The following is a 21,064-nucleotide window of genomic DNA, read 5'->3' as shown; positions in this document are numbered from 1 at the left end:
CGCAACTAGAGAAGGCCCGCGTGTAGCAACGAAGACCCAACGCAGCCAAAAATAAATATATTAAAAAAAAAAAAAAGAACAAGCAAAATGTGTATTTCAGGGGACTTGGTTCTCTCACAGGGCATGGCCTCATTCCTGTTGGCAGAGGTAGGCTGGTTCCTGTCTGGTCCATCCCTCTGCAGGCCGTTAGATCAGAAGTGGGGACTGGTCTTTCACTGGCCTATTCCTCTGGAGACCTACCCAGGGAAGTGGAGAGATCCATGTTCTTGAATGAAAGAATGAGGACGTTATACAATACACAGCTCAGTCCATAGGTCAGCTGGCAACAGAGATTTGGGGACTATCTGTAGAGATGGCACTTGAGGTGAGAAGTGAGCTTGGGTCAGTACCCAGAGGGATGCTACTATTTAAGTACCTGACAGAGGAGTCATGTTACATCTTGGTATCATTTCCCTGAGCTTCATAATTGCCCCTGGTTCCTTACTTTTCCTGTCCCCAACTGTGTTCCTATAGTAAAAACTACATAACCCCTAATTATAGCAAAGTTGTGTGCCCTTGCCTTTGGGTATAGTGAGGACAGGAAGAGATAGGGTTTTATTCGACTCTACAGCAGGCTGCAGTACAGATCTCAAGGAGGGGATTGTAAAGTGACCAGCATGAGAGAGAAGCAAGCTGAGTCCCTGGGAATAACAGAAATGGGGGCGGGGGTGGGGGAGAAGAGCACGAGAAACCAGACCAGCCAAAGGGGAAAAGAGATTTAACAGAATAAGCGTGGGAACACAACAGTGAATACATAGTCAATGAGACTGCATTTTCGTTATTAAAAATTAATTAAATCCATTATAATGAGCTTTTATTAAGGACCTTGTGCTTGGCACTTACTCTACGTATTTTTCACATAATTATAGGGACACCCCAGGGAAGAGGGGTTCACAGTCCTCAGTCTACAAATGAGGAAACTGAGGCTCTGAAAGATCACTCAGTGTCTTGCTGTTTAGAAGAGCTGGAAATGACTCAGTCACTTCATAACTGTGGGACCTGGGGCAGGTGCCTTCATCTTGAACCCCTCCAAGACACCTGGCCATTGAGAGAGATCCCAGGCTTACAGCCACAGGCCTGGAAGGGCTCTAGTACCCCTCCAGCCCCTCTCCCATGTTCCAAATCGCAACATTCATATTTTACAGGTGAGGAAACTGAGGCCAGAGGCAAGGCCGGGTTAGGAATGCAGGCTCCTGGTTAAGAACCTCTCATTCTGACGCGGAAGCTGCTCGCGGATCAGAGCGGACAGTCCCTTTTCTCCGATTAGACATAAGAAACACATGCCCAGAGGAGAGACTAATCCAAGGCCATGATGCGAAAAACAAATCTAGAGGCCACCAGACTCTAGTTCTGCTGGAGGCTGGGCGCTCGAGCCTCCCTCGACGCGCTGTGCTAGGGGTCCCGTCGGGAGGAGGGCGAATCCGGTTTCCGGTTTCCAGGCACAGCGGATGTAGCAACCTCTGCCCTGGGGGAATCTCGTCCAGTAGAGCGCACTGGGGGAGGCCCACGTGGGCGCTTCGGGTGCAGCCAGTTTGCAATCAGCACGGAAACCCCCTTCCCTGACCCCCAGGGACCATCGCTCGCCCTCCTTCCCACGCACGGGCTGGGAGAGGATATGTCGACCAATGAGATAGCGGGAATCCCGTGACGTCGACGGTATCTGGGCGGGAGTGGAGGAGTTGCAGGTGAGCGGAGCCGGACGCCGGGGTAGCTAGTCAGGCGTTGCGAAGAATGGTGCTGGGCGAGGAGTGAGATAGCGTCTGAGAGAGGCAGCTTGCTCTCCTCCTGGGTGTCCCACAGGCACCTCCTCTCGCGTGGTCCCCCAATTCACCTCTTCTTTACCCCCAGATGCTCCGCCTTCTGAATTCAGTTTTCAGTGCCGGCACTGCCGTCTGTTCCAGGAGTGGTGGCCGTGGGTGGGGCAGGGTGGAGGAGAAGGCCTCGCTGAGGAATCCATCGCTGACTTTTGATTCTACCTGGGAAGGCTGAGGGGGGTTCAGGCAGCGATGGGAGGAATTTTCCTGAAGGGGGAGGGCGGAGGCGGGAAATACCACCCTGGGAATCAAAAGTCAGCTCCACAAACTGAGGTGTACATGGGGGTGGGGGAGTTGGCTAGAGCCAAGTTGTAGGGGGCCGGGATGCCAGCTGTGTCCCCTTCATCCTGCTCCACGTGTTCAGCAGATAGTGAAAAATGTGGGTCTGTAGCCACAGAGGCCAGGCTGGACATTCCTACAGTGCAGGCATCTACTCGCTGGTATTTGCATGTGTGGGTGGGGTGAGGGATGGTATCTTTTGGACCCAAAAGGCCAGGGGGCTATTCCTTACATGGCCATAGGACCTGGTTCAGCCCAGCTTGGGGAGTGTCCCTGGAAGGAGGTCAGTCCTCCTCCTTTCCTTTGTTCAGTGTGTATTAAGGGCCATCTTTGAGCGAAGCCCTGTTGCAAGGACTGGGGATACAGTAATGAATAAGACAAGGTTCCAGCCCTCCAGGAGTTTGGATTGTCAGATGCGTTAGAACCTCAGTTCTAGACTCTATACCTCAGCCTCTGCTCTGAAGGTGGTCATTTGTGCTGAACTCAGTGAATGTCCAGATGTAGCCCTATACCTCAGTTTTATTGGGGTCTAATTGACAAAGTTGTAAGCTTTTTAAAAGTGTACATCATGGTGATTTGCTACATGTGAAATTATGTTTGCATTGTGAAATGATTCCCCCCATTGGGTTAATTAAAACATCCATCACTTTAAACATGTCTTTTTTTGGTGAGAACATTTCAGTTCTATTCTCTTAGCAAATTTCAGTTATACAATAGTGTTTTCAACTATAGTAACCAAGTTTTAAGTTAGACCCTCAGACTGTAATAGGGAAGAACCTTTGTATTCTATATATTACAAGTTAATCACTAAAAGGATGTTGCCTATAAGCTTAAAGTATACATAATGGCCTACCTCTGGGACCCCTGCCTCCCAGGTAATGAGCATTAAGCTAAAATAACTTTGATTAGCTCGCAGTAAACATCCTGATCACGCCCACCTGAGAATGGCTGCAGGCTGGAAGAAATTAACACAGCCCCTACGGAGGCTGACGGGAACCAGGAAGTGTTCGACTTTACTCCCTCCCCCTTTACTATAAGAGAAGCCTGCATTCTGACTTGGAACGTGAGTTCACCATCTTCTCCAGCTGCTGGCTTTCCAAGTAAGGTTCCTGTTCTTTGTCCCAACAACTTGCCTCTCAATTTATTGGCCTGTTGTGCGGCAAGCAATATGAGCTTGAACTAGGTAACAAATTTTGGGGATCCAGCCAAGAGCCTTGATGCTCGTGGCTAGCTAGTCCAGTTGGGGAATTTTCAGTTAAGGCCCTAGCAGCTGCTGGGACCACTTGTTCTGAGGATCTTCCCTTCAAAATTCCCCGAAGTGGCACTTGCTGCCCCAGCGCTTGGCAGTTGGAGCAAGAAACGTTTGGAAGCTGGTGGGCTCCATGTAATAGGGTAAGTCACTTTGCTGTGTACAGCAAGTAACTTTATTTCCTCTCTGTTTGGGGCTTTTTCTCTGGAGTAAGCCAATTTGTTTGGGGTAGCCCTGTTGGAGAGGGGAAATAGTTGTTGATCTTTTATCCGATTTGGGAACCAGTTAGTTTGTTTCTTTGGATGCTAGCATTTGTGTGTGAAGTTTGTGTTTTGTTTGTCTTGAATTTCTGTCTTTAAAAGTGGGAAATGTTTCAACTATCCCTAAAGAAAATCCTCTGAGGTGCAGTTTGGATATGGGATCTGATTACAGCTATGAACCCATGGATGAGGGGAAGATGATATTTTATTGTAACAATGTGTGGCCACAGTACCTGTTAGGATCTCCACAAGGGCTTTTTTTTTTTTTTGTGGTACGCGGGCCTCACCGCTGTGGCCTCTCCCGTTGCGGAGCACAGGCTCCGGACGCGCAGGCTCAGCGGCCATGGCTCACGGGCCCAGCCGCTCCGCGGCATGTGGGATCTTCCCGGGCCGGGGCACGAACCCGCGTCCCCTGCATCAGCAGGCGGACTCTCAACCACTGCGCCACCAGGGAAGCCCCCCATTATGTTTCTTTTTTTGTTTTGTTTTTGCGGTACGCGGGCCTCTCACTGCTGTGGCCCCTCCCGCTGCGGAGCACAGGCTCCGGACGCGCAGGCTCAGCGGCCATGGCTCACGGGCCCAGGCGCTCCGCAGCGTGTGGGATCTTCCCGGAGCGGGTCACGAACCTGTGTGCCCTGCATCGGCAGGCGGACTCTCAACCAGTGCGCCACTAGGGAAGCCCTCCACAAGGGCTTTAGGCAGGGTTATCTTGGGACCCTGTGCACCACGGACTGCTACCCTTACTGTGTTAATTATGCAATTTATGGTCTCCTGTGTCGTTGGTATATGTAAAACCCCAAGACCAAACTTGAGCGTTTATTTAGGATTTTTTGTTTGTCCTTGGGGTTTTTCATTTCATTTTGTTTGGTACTGTTTGTCCATTTACAGCCAAAATCAGTTTTGTGATTTTAAAACTTTTACTTAAATCAAATGGAGGAGAGGAACAGGGAAACAAACAAAAACAAAAAATGCGTCTGTTCTTGTCTAAGAGCGGGATGTTCTCAGGAAGAAGAGGTTCCACTTTGTTCCTTAAAATCACCAAAAGCTACAAATAGAAGTGTCTTTTCCATACATGTTAGTAAAAAGTGTTTAGTCATCCAGACAGGTGATCTTGATTTGTCCCATCTGCCAGAAACCCAATTTGAATCCAATCTCTTTTGTAACTAATGGGTTTTACCTTGTTGCACCTGATTCATGGCTGAAATTTTGGAATGGGAACTGTGAGGTCCCTGTGTTTGTATCGGTATGTGTGTTATAGATGTGTGGCATTGCCAGAATGAATTTGTAGAAGAGCTCTATTTAACTGGCTTAAAAGAAATTAGGTGCTTATATAAATACTTAAATATAAAAAAAACTGGCCAGAATGGATTTTGGGTTCAGGAAATATTCAGTATTGAATTAATATCTGGTATTAAAGTTACATTAAGCTTGTTGCTTTGATTAATACTTTAAAGTGATCAACATTAAGTATAATACTTGTACCTAGGTTTACTAGAAATCAAATAAGACCTTATTATTCCTGTTAATAAAGTTTGTCAGCAAGAAAAATAACAATATGACAAAGCTTTTAATTAAATAAAATAGAGGCAAATGAGGTAACAGTTTTAGGTGAACTCTATAGGAATAATTATGTTTTGGGAACATCTGTCTAAAATAACCTCTAGGTTTTCGTAACTTGAAATGAAGCTAAGTTAAAGGAAGAGAATTCATTAACTATCTGAGTCATTTCAAATAGGATAAAATATTAGAATATTAATTGCTGAGCAGGTCTAAGTTTACTTACCTTTGCCTTCTTAGGAGAGGAAGACTAAAGCATAAGTTTGTCAATCAAAAAATGCTAGTATGCCAGTGAATTACTTGCTTCTTGGTTTTCACTAGAGATTAAGGTTTTTCTCTTCTTTTTTTTTTTTCCTTTTTCGGTAAGCGGGCCTCTCACTGTTGTGGCCTCTCCCGTTGCAGAGCGCAGGCTCAGCGGCCATGGCTCACGGGCCCAGGCGCTCCGCGGCATGTGGGATCTTCCCGGACCGGGGCACGAACCCGCGTCCCCTGCATCGGCAGGCAGACTCTCAACCACTGCGCCCCCAGGGAAGCCCGAGATTAAGGTTTTAAGTTTAAAAATTATAAGTGAAAGATTTCAGTATGCAAAGATGTAAGATGTGTGTTTTCAACAAAGAAGGTATGAGAAATGAAAATGCATTTTGTTAAAGGGAAAAAGGTGGTTTTGTCCTACAGCTGATTGTTTCTGAATGGAAAAGAAAGTGAGAGATTGATTAATATGGATACAAAAAGTTGTGGAAGGTTTGTGGAGGAGGAATGCTGAAAGAGTTTTGTGCATGGTCAGGATTGGCTAAGATAAGATCGAACTTAATTAAGTAAATGAATGTTAAAGGTAAAAGGGTACAAAACCTGAATTCGATTCTCTAAGAGGGCAAAGTTTTCTTCAGATATTGACCTGCTTTTGGTAATTGTGAGTTCCTTTGTTTAAGTGATCTGTATTTGCCATTGAGATCTTTTATTATCACTGATTAAAACTTTTGGATATGTTTGACAAAATTCCAAAGACCAAATTCTAAATGAATTCATTTCACCTCTAGCTAACTTTGAGGTTTTCTAAAGGGTCCCTGGAGCACCTCAAATTATTTGTTTTCTCTCCATCTCAGAGGAATATTAAACTAATTAGGTTTATTTGGTATGTTAAATTACATGGGAAACATTGTCAAATAAGTGGCGATAAAACTCCTTAGATTGTATCATATAAGAAAATGTTACTAATATACATGTTCTAGAAATTATATGGAACTCCTAAAATTCTGGTATATTCTGGTAAATGATATCAGTCATAATCTTAAATTGTATGTCACAGCAGTAACCAAGTTTCTTTTCAATTGCATTGTAATCCCGATTGGTTGACGCTAAAGCAAAAAGGCAACCTTAATGGTTAGAGATGATCAATTGCTATTTATGATTTTACAGTGGCTTTTTTTTTTTTTTTTTTTTTTTGCGGTACGCGGGACTCTCACTGCTGTGGCCTCTCCCGCTGAGGAGCACAGGCTCCGGACTCGCAGGCTCAACGGCCATGGCTCACGGGCCCAGCCGCTCCGCGGCATGTGGGATCTTCCTGGACCGGGGCCCGAACCCGTGTCTCCTGCATCGGCAGGGGGACCCTCAACCACTGCGCCACCAGGGAGGCCCTTACAGTGGCTTTTGAATGAGTCTAGCTATTTTGTGAAGAAGTGGGAAAGACTGATGAAATCCTTTATGTGCAAGCATTTGTGGTATTACATCAGGGAAAATAAAAGGAAGGGAATCAGAATGAGGATATGTTGCTTCAAACCTTAACTCCTCCAGCTGAGCTAGCTGTCCCAGCCACTCTGGCTGATAGGCCAATATATCCACCCCTTCCACCACCCTCCTTTCCTTTCCAACCCCAATTCCTGACACTGGGGCTCAGGACTTCCCCTCCTTCTAGGGATCAATTAGAAAATCCTGTGTTAGTTTCTGGGGCACAGGGACTTGGTCTGGTATCACCATCTAAGGTCCAACAGGGCAGCCAATTTGGGCCAAGAGCTGCTCCCAGGGCGGGGCAATTGCCACTGCTGTTATTGTGTATAGGGGGCTAAATGCAAATGACCAGCCAGCTGGGTTTCTCAGACTTGTTTAATTGCAACGATCGATCACAACCCTCCTTTATAGCAAGGATTGTCTACACCTGAAGCCCACTTGGCAGGACCCACAGCTGGACCAAACTGGGACCCCAGAGAGGGAGGAATGCCCTTGTTAGAGCAGAACTTATTAGTGCATCTTGGCAGGGCTTTGAAAAGGGGAACCAAAGTAGCAAAAACAAAACAAAACAAGAACAAATGAAGACCTCTCTGAATTTTGGGGATTTATCAGGCCTACAGACATCATCTTAATGCAGATCTTGAAGCCCCTGAGAATATGAGAATGGTAAATTTGACCTTTTTGAGGGGGCAAAGTGCCTCAGATATCAGGAGAAAGTTGCAAAAATTAGATGGTACATTTGGAATAAACCCTTCTTGATTGGTAGGTGTTGCTTTTAAAGTGTTCGACAGGGAACAACAACAGAAGAAAGAAGCTGCAAAAATGAAACGAAACGCCACTTGTTGGCAGTGGCATTGGATCCCCAGAAGGTGAATAAGCCAAAGAGAGGTAAGCCACCATTGGGGAAGAAAAATGTGCTTACTGTAATGGGGAAGAACGCTGGAAAACAGGTGGCCCTAGGCGAGAACAGAAGAAGAAAAACAAGATGAGAGCCTCTCATGTGGCAGAAAGAGAGGAACACTGATGAATGAGGAGGCCCAGGGGCTCCCTTGGACTTTGGGTGCTTAATTCCCCACAAGAGCCCCAGGTAAAATTGATAGTGGGGAATCAGCTGATTAACTTTCTGATAGAGCTCACCCCGAAGATTTTCACCAGGACAGCTTGACATCAGAGTTGCTCCAGAACATGCTTTCAGCCTACAGATGGTGCTCATGAAAAGCCCAGGAAAGGAAACAGAGCTCTTCCGCGTCCACACCCCTATCCCCCTCCCCACCCACACCAGGCCTATGAAAAGGTAAGACCAGAAGTGTGTGCCAGTGGCACCCCAGGGAAGGCCAAAAACACACGGCCAATACGAATCCCATTAAAAAGGGATGATGGAGGGCTTCCCTGGTGGCGCAGTGGTTGAGAGTCCGCCTGCGGATGCAGGGGACACGGGTTCGTGCCCCGGTCCGGGAGGATCCCACATGCCGCGGAGCGGCTGGGCCCGTGAGCCATGGCCGCTGAGCCTGCGCGTCCGGAGCCTGTGCTCTGCAACGGGAGAGGCCACAACAGTGAGAGGCCCCGTACCACAAAAAAAAAAAAAAAAAGGGATGATGGGACACCTAATCTAAAACAATATCCTCTGAGGCAAGAGCATCACATCTCCCACAGACAGACCTGTCAAAATACCAGCCAGTGTATTCAGAAAAGGACAAAAAGTGGGGTTTCACTTGGATCACACCTAACCTGGCTGGAAATGCAGTGCACAGTTGTTCTCGATCCCTGAAGTACTCTGGACCCTGTGCTGCAGCACATTCATGATAGTACCCATTACAGGAGATTTGCCACCTTACAAGGGATTCAAAAAAATATATAGGGGGGCCTAACCTACAAAAAGCCATCCAGCAAGTCACTCAGAATTGCATGATTTGTGCTAAAAATAACCCAAAGACTGCTGTCAGACCTCCCCAGATGGGGACTCAACACAGAGGAACCTACCCCACTGAGGACGGGAAAACAGACTTTACTCAAATGCCTTGAGCTGCAAGAAATTTCAGATAACCTGCTAGTGTCTGGACACTTTTTTAGGATGGGTGGAAGCATATCCCACCTGCACAGAAAGTCTCTGATGGTTAAAGCTCTCCTTAGGGAAATGATCCCCTGATTTAGATTAAGGCCTGGAGACCACAATCAACAGGGTAAACTAAAGAAAATGAGTCGTACATTAAAAAACATTGCTTATGTCAAGAGGTTAATTTAACTTGGGATAAGGCCTTGCCAGTTGCCCTGCTATTGATTGGTGGCTCCCAGAAGCAGGCTCAAATTTAGCCCCATTGAGATATTGTATGGTACGCCATTCCAGGTGTCTGCTCAGGCAAGAGAATCTGTAAATGCTCTAAAAGACCTAGCAGTTGCCAATGACGTTAAAACTTGGGGCTCTGTACTAACCTCTGTTCGTGATTTTGCCTCCAACAAGTTAGCCTATGCAACTGAAGGAGATGGGAATTTCGTTGCAGCTGGAGAAGGGTCAGCCAATCTGTTTCCAAGTAAATAGCAAAGGAATTGAGTATATGTATTGGGACCTGGAACCAAAACCCCAAGTTCAATTACAAATTGGACCACACAGTGCTAAGGGGTTCCATCAGGTTCAAGTAGCTGTAGATAAAACAGGACTGACTAAAGGTTTTGAGCATACTTGCCTCCAGAAGTAGCCAGAGCGGTCTTCCTCCCTTTTCCCATAAGACTGTGGAATGGACATTGACAGTGGGGAACTGTAATAGGGAAGAACCTTTGTGTTGTATTACAAGTTAGTCACTGAAAGGATGTTGCCTATAAGCTTAAATTACACATAATAGCCTGTCTCTGGGAACCTTGCCTCCCAGGTAATGAGCATTAAGCTAAACTACCTTCATTTAGCTCACAGAAAACATCCTAAGCAAGCCCACCTGTGAATGCCTGCAGGAAGGAAGAAATGAACAGTCCCCTCTGGGGACTAACTGGAACCAGGAAATGTCTGACTTTCCTCCCTCCCATTTTAGTATAAAAGAAGCCTGAGTTCTAAGTTGGGACATGAGTCCACCATCTTCTCTCTCTGCTGGCTTTCCAAATGAAGTAGCTACTCCTTGCCCCAACACCTCCTCTCTCGATTTATTGGCCTGTCATGCAGCGAGCAGTACAAGATTGGACTTGGTAACAAGACTTTATTCACCTTACAGCTGGAAGTTTGTTCTGTTTACCCACCCCGACCTATTTCCCCCACACCCCAGCCCCTAGCAACCACTTTTCTACTCTGTTTCTATGAGTTTGACTTTTTTAAAGATTCCACATAAAAGTGATTCCTTGATTCCATGTGGTATTAGTCTTTCTCTGTCTGGCTTATTTCACGAAGAAGGTATCCTTTCTTGATGCATCCTGACTGCATCCTGAAAACAGCCCCTCGGGGCTGTGCAGGGGCTGCCTCTCCAGGCTCCTGGGTGGTATCCATCCCCCACCCTCCCCTCAGTATGTTCTGTTCCCTCTGGTCTCAGACCAGAGGATTCACCCAGGAAGACTGGGTTCAAGGAGCCCTCCTGAGCTGCCGTCCCTGGAAGCAGTCAGTGGGGCAAGGCCCTGGGACACGATAATGAGATTCAAGGGGCTTGGGGGTGATCAGGGGAAAAAAATATGACCACGAGGGAAGCAGTTGTACTGGAACAAGTGTGCACATGCGGAGAAGTTCATCACAGACCATGAGAGGCTTTTGGTGAGTGGGCCACCCTCCAGAAGTGGAGGAGAACAAGGGGATTCCCAGGGACTTGGGACTGGGAGGGAGGGGTCGTACATGGCTCCGAGCGTGGTGAGGAGTGTCCGTGGTGAGGAGTGTCCGGTCAGAGACTCCAAAGGTCACTTGGGGGCTTCTAACTACCACGCTCTATCTTATCTACAGCTGGCAGACCGTGAAGGAGCCGCGTCTTGCAGGGTATGCAAAGTAGGCAGCCTCTAAATGGCTAGAAATCTGCTGGTTTGGGCTCTGTTTAAAATAACGAGATGTGTAAAATTTTGAGTTTCTGACTGGCAGGCTTTGGGCAGGTCTCAGTCCGCAGTGAAGAAATACACCTGGCGACCACGACACAGGCTGTCTTTGGCCCATTTATGTAACACATGTACTGAAGGAGGAGAGAAATGGTTTCCTGATGGCCTTGCCTTAGGCACAACCTTGACACAGGCTCCTCTCAGATAGGAAATGAGGGCATCTCATTATGGGTAATTTCCACCCTCGGAGGACTACCAAGCCTGCTGTTCAAGGTCCTTCATGGTCTGGTCTCTGCTGGCTCTTAAAGTGGCTGCTAAGTGTTTAATGGCTCACTGGGTCGATAGTCTCCTTAAAATACAAATTTCTTCCTGCTGCTATCCCACTTGAAAACCTTAATGCCCCCTATTGTCCCCTTTGTCCTACAAACTGGGTGGCTTAAAACAACAGAAATGTATTGTCTTACAGTTCTGGAGGCTAGAAGTCTAAAATCAAGGTGTCAGAAGACTGCTCTCTCTCTGCGGACTGGAACGGAGGAATCCTTCCTTGCCTCTTCTGCCTTCTGATTTTTGCCGACAATCCTTGGGTTCCTTGGCTTGTGCAGGCATCACTTCAGTCTCTGCCGCTCTCACCACATGGCTGACCTCTCCCTGTGTGTCTGTGTCTCTTCCCTTCGTATAGGGCACCGGTCATATCAGATCAGGGTCCACCCTTACCGACCTCATCTTAACCTGATTACATCCGCAAAGGAAGTCGCATTCACAGGTACGGGGGTTAGGACTTCAACCTATAGTTTTGAGGAACTCAACTCAACCCATAATACCAAGTGGCTAACTTCTGGTTAAACATATGTGGTGGAAATATACAGGAGCTTCCGTAGACCTTTCTTAGGAAAGAGCGTGTGGGTTCCTTTGCTCTTTCTCTGTCCCCTCCTCCATCCTGCTGCCCAGGACTTGGACTCGGATGTTGAGGCCACACAAGGCGATGCGACAACACAGAGGGGCTTGGGTTCTTCATCGTGTGGAGCAAGTTTCCAGTCCCGGACACTCAACCCGGACTTTAAGGACAAATCCGGGATTTCCCTGGTGGTCCAGTGGTTAGGACTCTGAGCTTCCACTGCTGGGGCCCGGGTTCGGTCCCTCGTTGGGGAACTAAGATCTGATAACCATGGAGCATGGCCAAACAAAAAGAGAGAGAGAGAGAAATCAATGCCTCAGTCTATTGAGGGTTTCTATCCCTTGTGGCGAACACAGTTCTGATCAACACACTTGGTGCTCTCCTGGACTTGTGGCTTCTCCATGAGGTTTGGTTTCCCCTTGGAGTTACCAAGGGGAAGTGAACACCGGTCCTTCTGCTTTTACATCTTCAAACTAACTTGGGGATTCTGTCACATGCTCCCTTTCTCAGGGACACTCACCTGCACCTGATCTCTTTTTTTTCTCCTTTCCTCAATCAGAGGGCCTTAATCTCTTCTAGGTCAGGAAAAAAGTATTGTCTTACATTCATCCAAAGCTATTCATCCAAAGCTACTTCCTGCTCTGAGTCCACTGGGGCTTTGACTTTTGAGATTCAAAACCGTTATTTCATTATGTTGTCTTAAAGATGTAGCTTAAAAATCAGAAACCTAAAAGACACTTTTGTGTTGCTGTAGCCCTCTGTTTCTGGGGCTGTGAGCCCAGAATGCTGTAGCTGAGGCCCCATTAGGGGAAGGATCACAAGGGACCAGGGATGTCCAGGAATGAAGACACGTGTTCGAATTTATTAGCTGTGACCCAGCCATGTGAGCATTTACCTAGATAAGGTGCCCGAAAATGCCAGTACTGGAAAAAGTCTTAAAGGAATCTCCCCCCAAAGAAGAGTTCTATGTTCAAAAAGTTTGAGAAACACTCACAACTTTTTTTTCAATTGAAGTATAGTTAATTTACAATGTTGTGTTAGTTTCAAGTGTACAGCAGTGATCCAGCTGTGTGTGTGTGTCTATATATATTCTTATACTTTCCATTATAGGTTATTACAAGAGATTGAGTATAGTTCCCTGTGCTGTACAGTAGGTCCTTGTTGTTTATCTATTTTACATATAGCAGTGTGTATATGTTAATCCCAAACTCCTAATTTGTCCCTCCTCCTTTCCCCTTTGGTAACCATAAGTTTGTTTTCTATGTCTGTGAGTCTGTTTCTGTTTTGCAAATAAGTTCATTTGTATTATTTTTTTAGATTCCACATATAAGTGATGTCATATGGTATTTGCCTTTCTCTGTTTGACTTCACTTAGGATGATAATCTCTAGGTCCATCCATGTTGCTGCAAATATCATTTTTCATTCTCTTTTATGGCTGAGTAATATGCCACTGTGTGTATTTACATAGCACATCTTCTTTATCCATCCATCTGTTGATGGACATTTAGGTTGCTTCCATGTCTTGGCTAATGTAGATAGTGCTGCTATGAACATTGGGGTACATATATCTTTTCAAATTAGGGTTTTCATCTTTTCTGGATATGTGTCTAGGAGTGGGATTGCTGGATCATATGACAACTCTAGTTTTAGTTTTTTAAGGAACCTCCATACTGTTCTCCATAGTGGCTGCACCAATTTACATTCCTACCAACAGTGTAGGAGGGTTCCCTTTTCTCCACACCCTCTCCATTTATTGTTTGTAGATTTTTTGATGATGGCCATCTTGACCAGTGTGGGGTGATACCTCATTGTTGTTTTGATTTCCATTTCTCTAATAATTAGTGGTGTTGAGCATCTTTTCATGTGCCTCTTGGCCATCTGTATGTCTTTGGAGAAATGTCTATTTAGATCTTCTGCCCATTTTTTTGAGTGGGTGGTTTGGTTTTTTGATATTGAGCTGCATGAGCTGTTTGTATACTTTGGAGATTAATCCCTTGTCGGTTGCTCCGTTTGCAAATATTTTCTCCCATTCTTAGAGTTGTCTTTTCATTTTGTGTATGGTTTCCTTTGCTGTGCAAAAGCTTTTAAGTGTCATTAGGTCCCATTTGTTTATTTTTGTTTTTATTTCCATTTCTCTAGGAGGTGGGTCAAAAAAGATCTTGCTGCGATTTATGCCAAAAAGTGTTCTATGTTTTCCTCTAAGTGTCCAGTCTTACATTTAGCTCTTTAATCCATTTTGAGTTTATTTTTGTGTATGGTGCTTTTACATGTAGCTGTCCAGTTTTCCCAGCACCACTTATTTTTATTTTTTACTTTTTTTGTGTGTGTGTGGTACACGGGCCTCTCACTGTTGTGGCCTCTCCCGTTGCGGAGCACAGGCTCCAGACACGCACGGTCAGCGGCCATGGCTCACGGGCCCAGCCGCTCCGCGGCATGTGGGATCCTCCCGGACCGGGGCACGAACCTGTGTCCCCTGCATCCGCAGGCGGACTCTCAACCACTGCGCCACCAGGGAAGCCCCCCAGCACCACTTATTGATGGCCATTCTGACCAGTGTGAGGTGGTACCTCATTGTAGTTTTGATTTGCGTTTGTCTAATAATTAGTGATATTGAGCATCTTTTCATGTGCCTATTGGCAATCTGTACGTCTTCTTTGGAGAAATGTCTATTTAGGTATTCTGCCCGTTTTTTGATTGGGTTATTTGGTTTTTTGATGTTGAGCTGTATGAGCTGTTTGTATATTTTGGACATTAATCCCATGTCAGTTGCTTCATTTGCAAATATTTTCTCCCATTCTGAGGGTTGGCTTTTCATTTTGTTTATGGTTTTCTTTTTTTTTTTCTTTTTTTACATCTTTATTGGAGTATAATTTCTTTACAATGGTGTGTTAGTTTCTGCTTTATAACAAAGTGAATCAGTTATACATATACATATGTTCCCATATCTCTTCCCTCTTGCGTCTCCCTCCCACCCTCCCTATCCCACCCCTCTAGGTGGCCACAAAGCACCGAGTTGATCTCCCTGTGCTATGTGGCTGCTTCCCACTAGCTATCTATTTTACGTTTGGTAGTGTATATATGTCCAGGCCACTCTCTCACTTTGTCCCAGCTTACCCTCCCCCCCCATATCCTCAAGTCCATTCTCTAGTAGGTCTGTGTCTTTATTTCTGTCTTACCCCTAGGTTCTTCATGACATTTTTTTTCTTAGATTCCATATATATGTGTTAGCATACAGTATTTGTCTTTCTCTTTCTGACTTACTTCACTCTGTATGACAGACTCTAGGTCCATCCACCTCACTACAAATAACTCAATTTCGTTTCGTTTTATGGCTGAGTAATATTCCATCGTACATATGGGCCAAATCTTCTTTATCCATTCATCCGACGATGGGCACTTAGGTTGTTTCCATCTCCTGGCTGTTGTAAACAGAGCTGCAATGAACATTTTGGTACATGACTCTTTTTGAATTATGGTTTTCTCAGGGTATATGCCTAGTAGTGGGATTGCTGGGTCATATGGTAGTTCTATTTTTAGTTTTTTAAGGAACCTCCATACTGTTCTCCATAGTGGCTGTGTCAATTTACATTCCCACCAACATTGCAAGAGTGTTCCCTTTTCTTCACACCCTCTCCAACATTTATGGTTTCTAGATTTTTTGATGATGGCCATTCTGACCGGTGTGAGATGATATCTCATTGTAGTTTTGATTTGCATTTTTCTAATGATTAATGATGTTGAGCATTCTTTCATGTGCTTGTTGGCACTCTATATCTTCTTTGGAGAAATGTCTATTTAGGTCTTCTGCCCATTTTTGGATTGGGTTGTTTTTTTGCTGTTGAGCTGAATGAGCTGCTTGTAAATTTTGGAGATTAATCCTTTGTCAGTTGCTTCATTTGCAAATATTTTCTCCCATTCTGAGGGTTGTCTTTTGGTCTTTTTTATGGTTTCCTTTGCTGTGCAAAAGCTTTGAAGTTTTATTAGGTCCCATTTGTTTATTTTTGTTTTTATTTCCATTTCTCTAGGAGGTGGGTCAAAAAGGATCTTGCTGTGATTTATGTCATAGATTGTTCTGCCTATGTTTTCCTCTAAGACTTTGATAGTCTCTGGCCTTACATTTAGGTCTTTAATCCATTTTGAGCTTATTTTTGTGTATGGTGTTAGGGAGTGATCTAATCTCATACTTTTACATGTCCCTGTCCAGTTTTCCCAGCACCACTTATTGAAGAGGCTGTCCTTTCTCCACTGTACATTCCTGCCTCCTTTATCAAAGATAAGTTGACCATATGCGCATGGGTTTATCTCTGGGCTTTCTATCCTGTTCCATTGATCTATATTTCTGTTTTTGTGCCATATTTCTTGATTACTGTAGCTTTGTAGTATAGTCTGAAGTCACAGAGTCTGATTCCTGCCGCTCCGTTTTTCATTCTCAAGATTGCTTTGGCTATTAGGGGTCTTTTGTGTTTCCATACAAATTGTGAAATTTTTTGTTCTGTGAAAAATGCCAGTGGTAGTTTGATAGGGATTGCATTGAATCTGTAGATTGCTTTGGGTAGTAGAGTCATTTTCACAATGTTGATTCTTTCAATCCAGGAAAATGGTATATCTCAGCATCTATTTGTATCATCTTTAATTTCTTTCCTCAGTGTCCTATAATTTTCTGCATGCAGGTCTTTTGTCTCCTTAGGTAGGTTTATTCCTAGATATTTTATTCTTTGTGTTGCAGTGGTAAATGGGAGTGTTTTCTTGATTTCACTTTCAGATTTTTCATCATTAGTGTACAGGAATGCCAGAGATTTCTGTGCATTAATTTTGTATCCTGCTACTTTGCCAGATTCGTTGATTAGCTCTAGTAGTTTTCTGGTAGCATCTTTAGGATTCTCTATGTATAGTATCATGTCATCTGCAAAAAGTGACAGCTTTACTTCTTCTTTTCTCATTTGGATTCCTTTTATTTCCTTTTCTTCTCTGATTGCTGTGGCTAAAACTTCCAAAACTATGTTGAATAAGAGTGGTGAGAGTGGGCAACCTTGTCTTGTTCCTGATCTTAGTGGAAATGGTTTCAGTTTTCCACCATTGTGGACGATGTTGGCTGTGGGTTTCTCATATATGGCCTTTATTATGTTGAGGAAAGTTCCCTCTATGCCTACTTTCTGCAGGGTTTTTATTATAAATGGGTGTTGAATTTTGTCGAAAGCTTTCTCTGCATCTATTGAGATGATCATATGGTTTTTCTCCTTCAATTTGTTAATATGGTGTATCACGTTGATTGATTTGCGTATATTGAAGAATCCTTGCATTCCTGGAATAAACCCCACTTGATCATGGTGTATGATCCTTTTAATGTGCTGTTGGATTCTGTTTGCTAGTATTTTGTTGAGGATTTTTGCATCTATGTTCATCAGTGATATTGGCCTGTAGTTTTCTTTCTTTGTGACATCCTTGTCTGGTTTTGGTATCAAGGTGATGGTGGCCTCGTAGAATGAGTTTGGGAGTGTTCCTCCCTCTGCTATATTTTGGAAGAGTTTGAGAAGGATAGGTGTTACTCTTCTCTAAATGTTTGATAGAATTCGCCTGTGAAGCCATCTGGTCCTGGGCTTTTGTTTGTTTGAAGATTTTTAATCACGGTTTGAATTTCAGTGCTTGTGATTGGTCTGTTCATATTTTCTATTTCTTCCTGAGTCAGTCTTGGCAGGTTGTGCATTTCTAAGAATTTGTCCATTTCTTCCAGGTTGTCCATTTTATTGGCATAGAGTTACTTGTAGTAATCTCTCATGATCTTTTGTATTTCTGCAGTGTCAGTTGTTACTTCTCCTTTTTCATTTCTAATTCTATTGATTTGAGTCTTCTCCGTTTTTTTCATGATGAGTCTGGCCAATGGTTTATCAATTTTGTTTATCTTCTTAAAGAACTAGCTTTTAGTTTTATTGATCTTTGCCATCATTTCCTTCATTTATTTCTGATCTGATCTTTATGATTTCTTTCCTTCTGCTAACTTTGGGGTTTTTTTGTTCTTCTTTCTCTAATTGCTTTAGGTGCAAGGCTATGTTGTTTATTTGAGATGTTTCCTGTTTCTTAAGGTAGGATTGTATGGCTATAAACTTCCCGCTTAGAACTGCTTTTGCTGCATCCCATAGGTTTTGGGTCATCGTGTCTCCATTGTCATTTGTTTCTAGGTATTTTTTTATTTCCTCTTTGATTTCTTCAGTGATCACTTCGTTATTGAGTAGTGTATTGTTTAGCCTCCATGTGTTTGTATTTTTTACAGATCATTTCCTGTAATTGATATCTAGTCTCATAGTGTTGTGGTCGGAAAAGATACTTGATACAGTTTCAATTTTCTTAAATTTACCAAGGCTTGATTTGTGACCCAAGATAAGATCTATCCTGGAGAATGTTCCATGAGCACTTGAGAAAAATGTGTATTCTGTTGTTTTTGGATGGAATGTCCTATAAATATCAGTTAAGTCCATCTTGTTTAATGTGTCATTTAAAGCTTTTGTTTCCTTATTTATTTTCATTTTGGCTGATCTGTCCATTGGTGAAAGTGGGGTGTTAAAGTCCCCTACTATGAATGTGTTACTGTCGATTTCCCCTTTTATGGCTGTTAGTATTTGCCTTATGTATTGAGGTGCTCCTATGTTGGGTGCATAAATATGTACAATTGTTATATCTTCTTCTTGGATCGATCCCTTGATCATTATGTAGTGTCCTTCTTTGTCTCTTGTAATAGCCTTTATTTTAAAGTCTATTTTGTCTGATATGAGAATTGCTACTCCAGCTTTCTTTTGGTTTCCATTTGCATGGAATATCTTTTTCCATCCCCTCACTTTCAGTCTGTATGTGTCTGTAGGTCTGAAGTGGGTCTCTTGTAGACAGCATATATATGGGTCTTGTTTTTGTATCCATTCAGCCAATCTGTGTCTTTTGGTGGGAGCAGTTAATCCATTTACATTTAAGGTAATTATTGATATGTATGTTCCTATTCCCATTTTCTTTATTGTTTTGGGTTTGTCATTGTAGTTCTTTTCCTTCTCTGTGTTTCTTGCCTAGAGAATTTCCTTTAGCATTTGTTGTAAAGCTGGTTTGGTGGTGCTGAACTCTCTCAGCTTTTGCTTGTCTGTAAACGTTTTAATTTCTCCATCAAATCTGAATGAGATCCTTGCTGGGTAGAGTAATCTTGGTTGCAGGTTTTTCTCCTTCATCACTTTAAATATGTCCTGCCAGTCTCTTCTGGCTTGCAGAGTTTCTGCTGAAAGATCAGCTGTTAACCTTATGGGGATTCCCTAGTTTGTTATTTGTTGTTTTTCCCTTGCTGCTTTTAATATGTTTTCTTTGTATTTAATTTTTGACAGTTTGATTAATATGTGTCTTGGCGTATTTCTCCTTGGATTTATCCTGTATGGGACTCTCTGTGCTTGCTGGACTTGATTAACTATTTCCTTTCCCATATTAGGGAAGTTTTCAAGTATAATCTCTTCAAATATTTTCTCAGTCCCTTTCTTTTTCTCTTCTTCTTCTGGAACCCCTATGATTCAAATGTTGCTGCATTTAATGTTGTCCCAGAGGTCTCTGAGACTGTCCTCAGTTCTTTTCATTCTTTTTTCTTTATTCGCTCTGCAGTAGTTACTTCCACTATTTTATCTTCCACGTCACTTATATGGTCTTCTGTCTCAGTTATTCTGCTGTTGATCCCTTCTAGAGTATTTTTAATTTCATTTATTGTGTTGTTCATCATTACTTGTTTCATCTTTAGTTCTTCTAGGTCCTTGTTAAATGTTTCTTGCATTTTGTCTATTCTATTTCCAAGATTTTGGATCATTTTTACTGTCATTATCCTGAATTCTTTTTCAGGTAGACTGCCTATTTCCTCTTCATTTGTTAGGTCTGGTGGGTTTTTATCTTGCTCCTTCATCTGCTGTGTATTTTTCTGTCTTCTCATTTTGCTTATCTTACTGTGTTTGGGGTCTCCTTTTCACAGGCTACAGGATCGTAATTCCCGTTGCTTTTGGTGTCTGTCCCCAGTGGTAAAGTTGGTTCAGTGGGTTGTGTAGGCTTCCTGGTGGAGGAGACTGGTGCCTGTGTTCTGGTGGATGAGGCTGGATCTTGTCTTTCTGGTGGGCAGGTCCCCGTCTGGTGGTGTGTTTTGGGGTGTCTGTGGACTTATTATGATTTTAGGCAGCCTCTCTGCTAATGGTTGGGGTTGTGTTCTTGTGTTGCTAGTTGTTTGGCATAGGGTGTCCAGCACTGTAGCTTGCTGGTCGTTGAGTGAAGCTGGGTGTTGGTGTTGAGACGGAGATCTCTGGGAGATTTTCGCCATTTGATATTACGTGGAGCTGGGAGGTCTCTTGTGGACCAGTGTCCTGAAGTTGGCTCTCCCACCTCAGAGGCACAGCACTGACTCCTGGCTGCAGCACCAAGAGCCTTTCATCCACACAGCTCAGAATAAAAGGGAGAAAAAGTAGAAAGAAAGAAAGAAAGAGGATAAAATATAATAATATAAAGTAAGATAAAATAAAGTTATTAAAATAAAAAATAATTATTATGAAAAAATTTTTTTAATTAAAAAAAAAAAGGATGGACAGAACCCTAGGAAAAATGGTGAAAGCAAAGCTGTACAGACAAAGTCTCACACAGAAGCATACACATACACACTCACAAAAAGAGGAAAAGGGGAAAAAATAATAAATCTTGCTCTCAAAGTCCACCTCCTTAATTTGGGATGATTCGTTGTCTATTCAGGTATTCCACAGATGCAGGGTACATCAAGTTGGTTGTGGAGATTTAATCTGCTGCTCCTGAGGCTGCTGGGAGAGACTTCCCTTTCTCTTCTTTGCACAGATTCCGGGGTTCAGCTTTGGATTTGGCCCCTCCTCTGCGTGTAGTTCGCTCAGACAGGATGGGGTTAAAGGAGCCACTGATTCGGGGGCTCTGGCTCACTCAGGCCGGGGTGAGGGAGGGGTACGGAGACGGGGCGCGCCTGCGGCGGCAGAAGCCAGCATGACGTTGCACCAGCCTGAGGCACGCAGTGCGTTCTCTTGGGGAAGTTGTCCCTGGGTCACGGGACCCGGGCTGTGGCGGGCTGCACAGGCTCCCCGGAAGGGGGGCGTGGACAGTGACCTGTGCTCGTACACAGGTTTCTTGGCGGCGGCAGCAGCAGCAGCCTTAGCGTCTCATGCCCGTCTCTGGGGACCACGCTGATAGCCGCAGCTCGCGCCCGTCTCTGGAGCTCCTTTAAGCAGCGGTGCTCTT

At 44.0% G+C, this 21,064-nt stretch overlaps 1 long non-coding RNA gene across 2 annotated transcripts in view; it reads left to right on the top strand.

Annotated features, from left to right (window-relative positions):
- Positions 1–3,242: 3,242 nt before the first annotated feature.
- LOC307058218 overlaps positions 3,243–21,064 on the top strand; it is a 90,172-nt gene continuing 72,350 nt past the window's right edge. For both annotated transcript variants that reach the window (XR_013811088.1, XR_013811089.1), the window contains exon 1: positions 3,243–3,524. This is a non-coding gene — a long non-coding RNA (uncharacterized lncRNA). The remainder of the gene's footprint in view (positions 3,525–21,064) is intronic.

The sequence above is a fragment of the Hyperoodon ampullatus genome (genome assembly GCF_949752795.1).
Source record: "Hyperoodon ampullatus genome assembly, chromosome: 9".
In the NCBI taxonomy this organism is placed as follows: domain Eukaryota; kingdom Metazoa; phylum Chordata; class Mammalia; order Artiodactyla; family Ziphiidae; genus Hyperoodon; species Hyperoodon ampullatus.
This window is presented reverse-complemented; position numbering and strand designations above follow the sequence as displayed.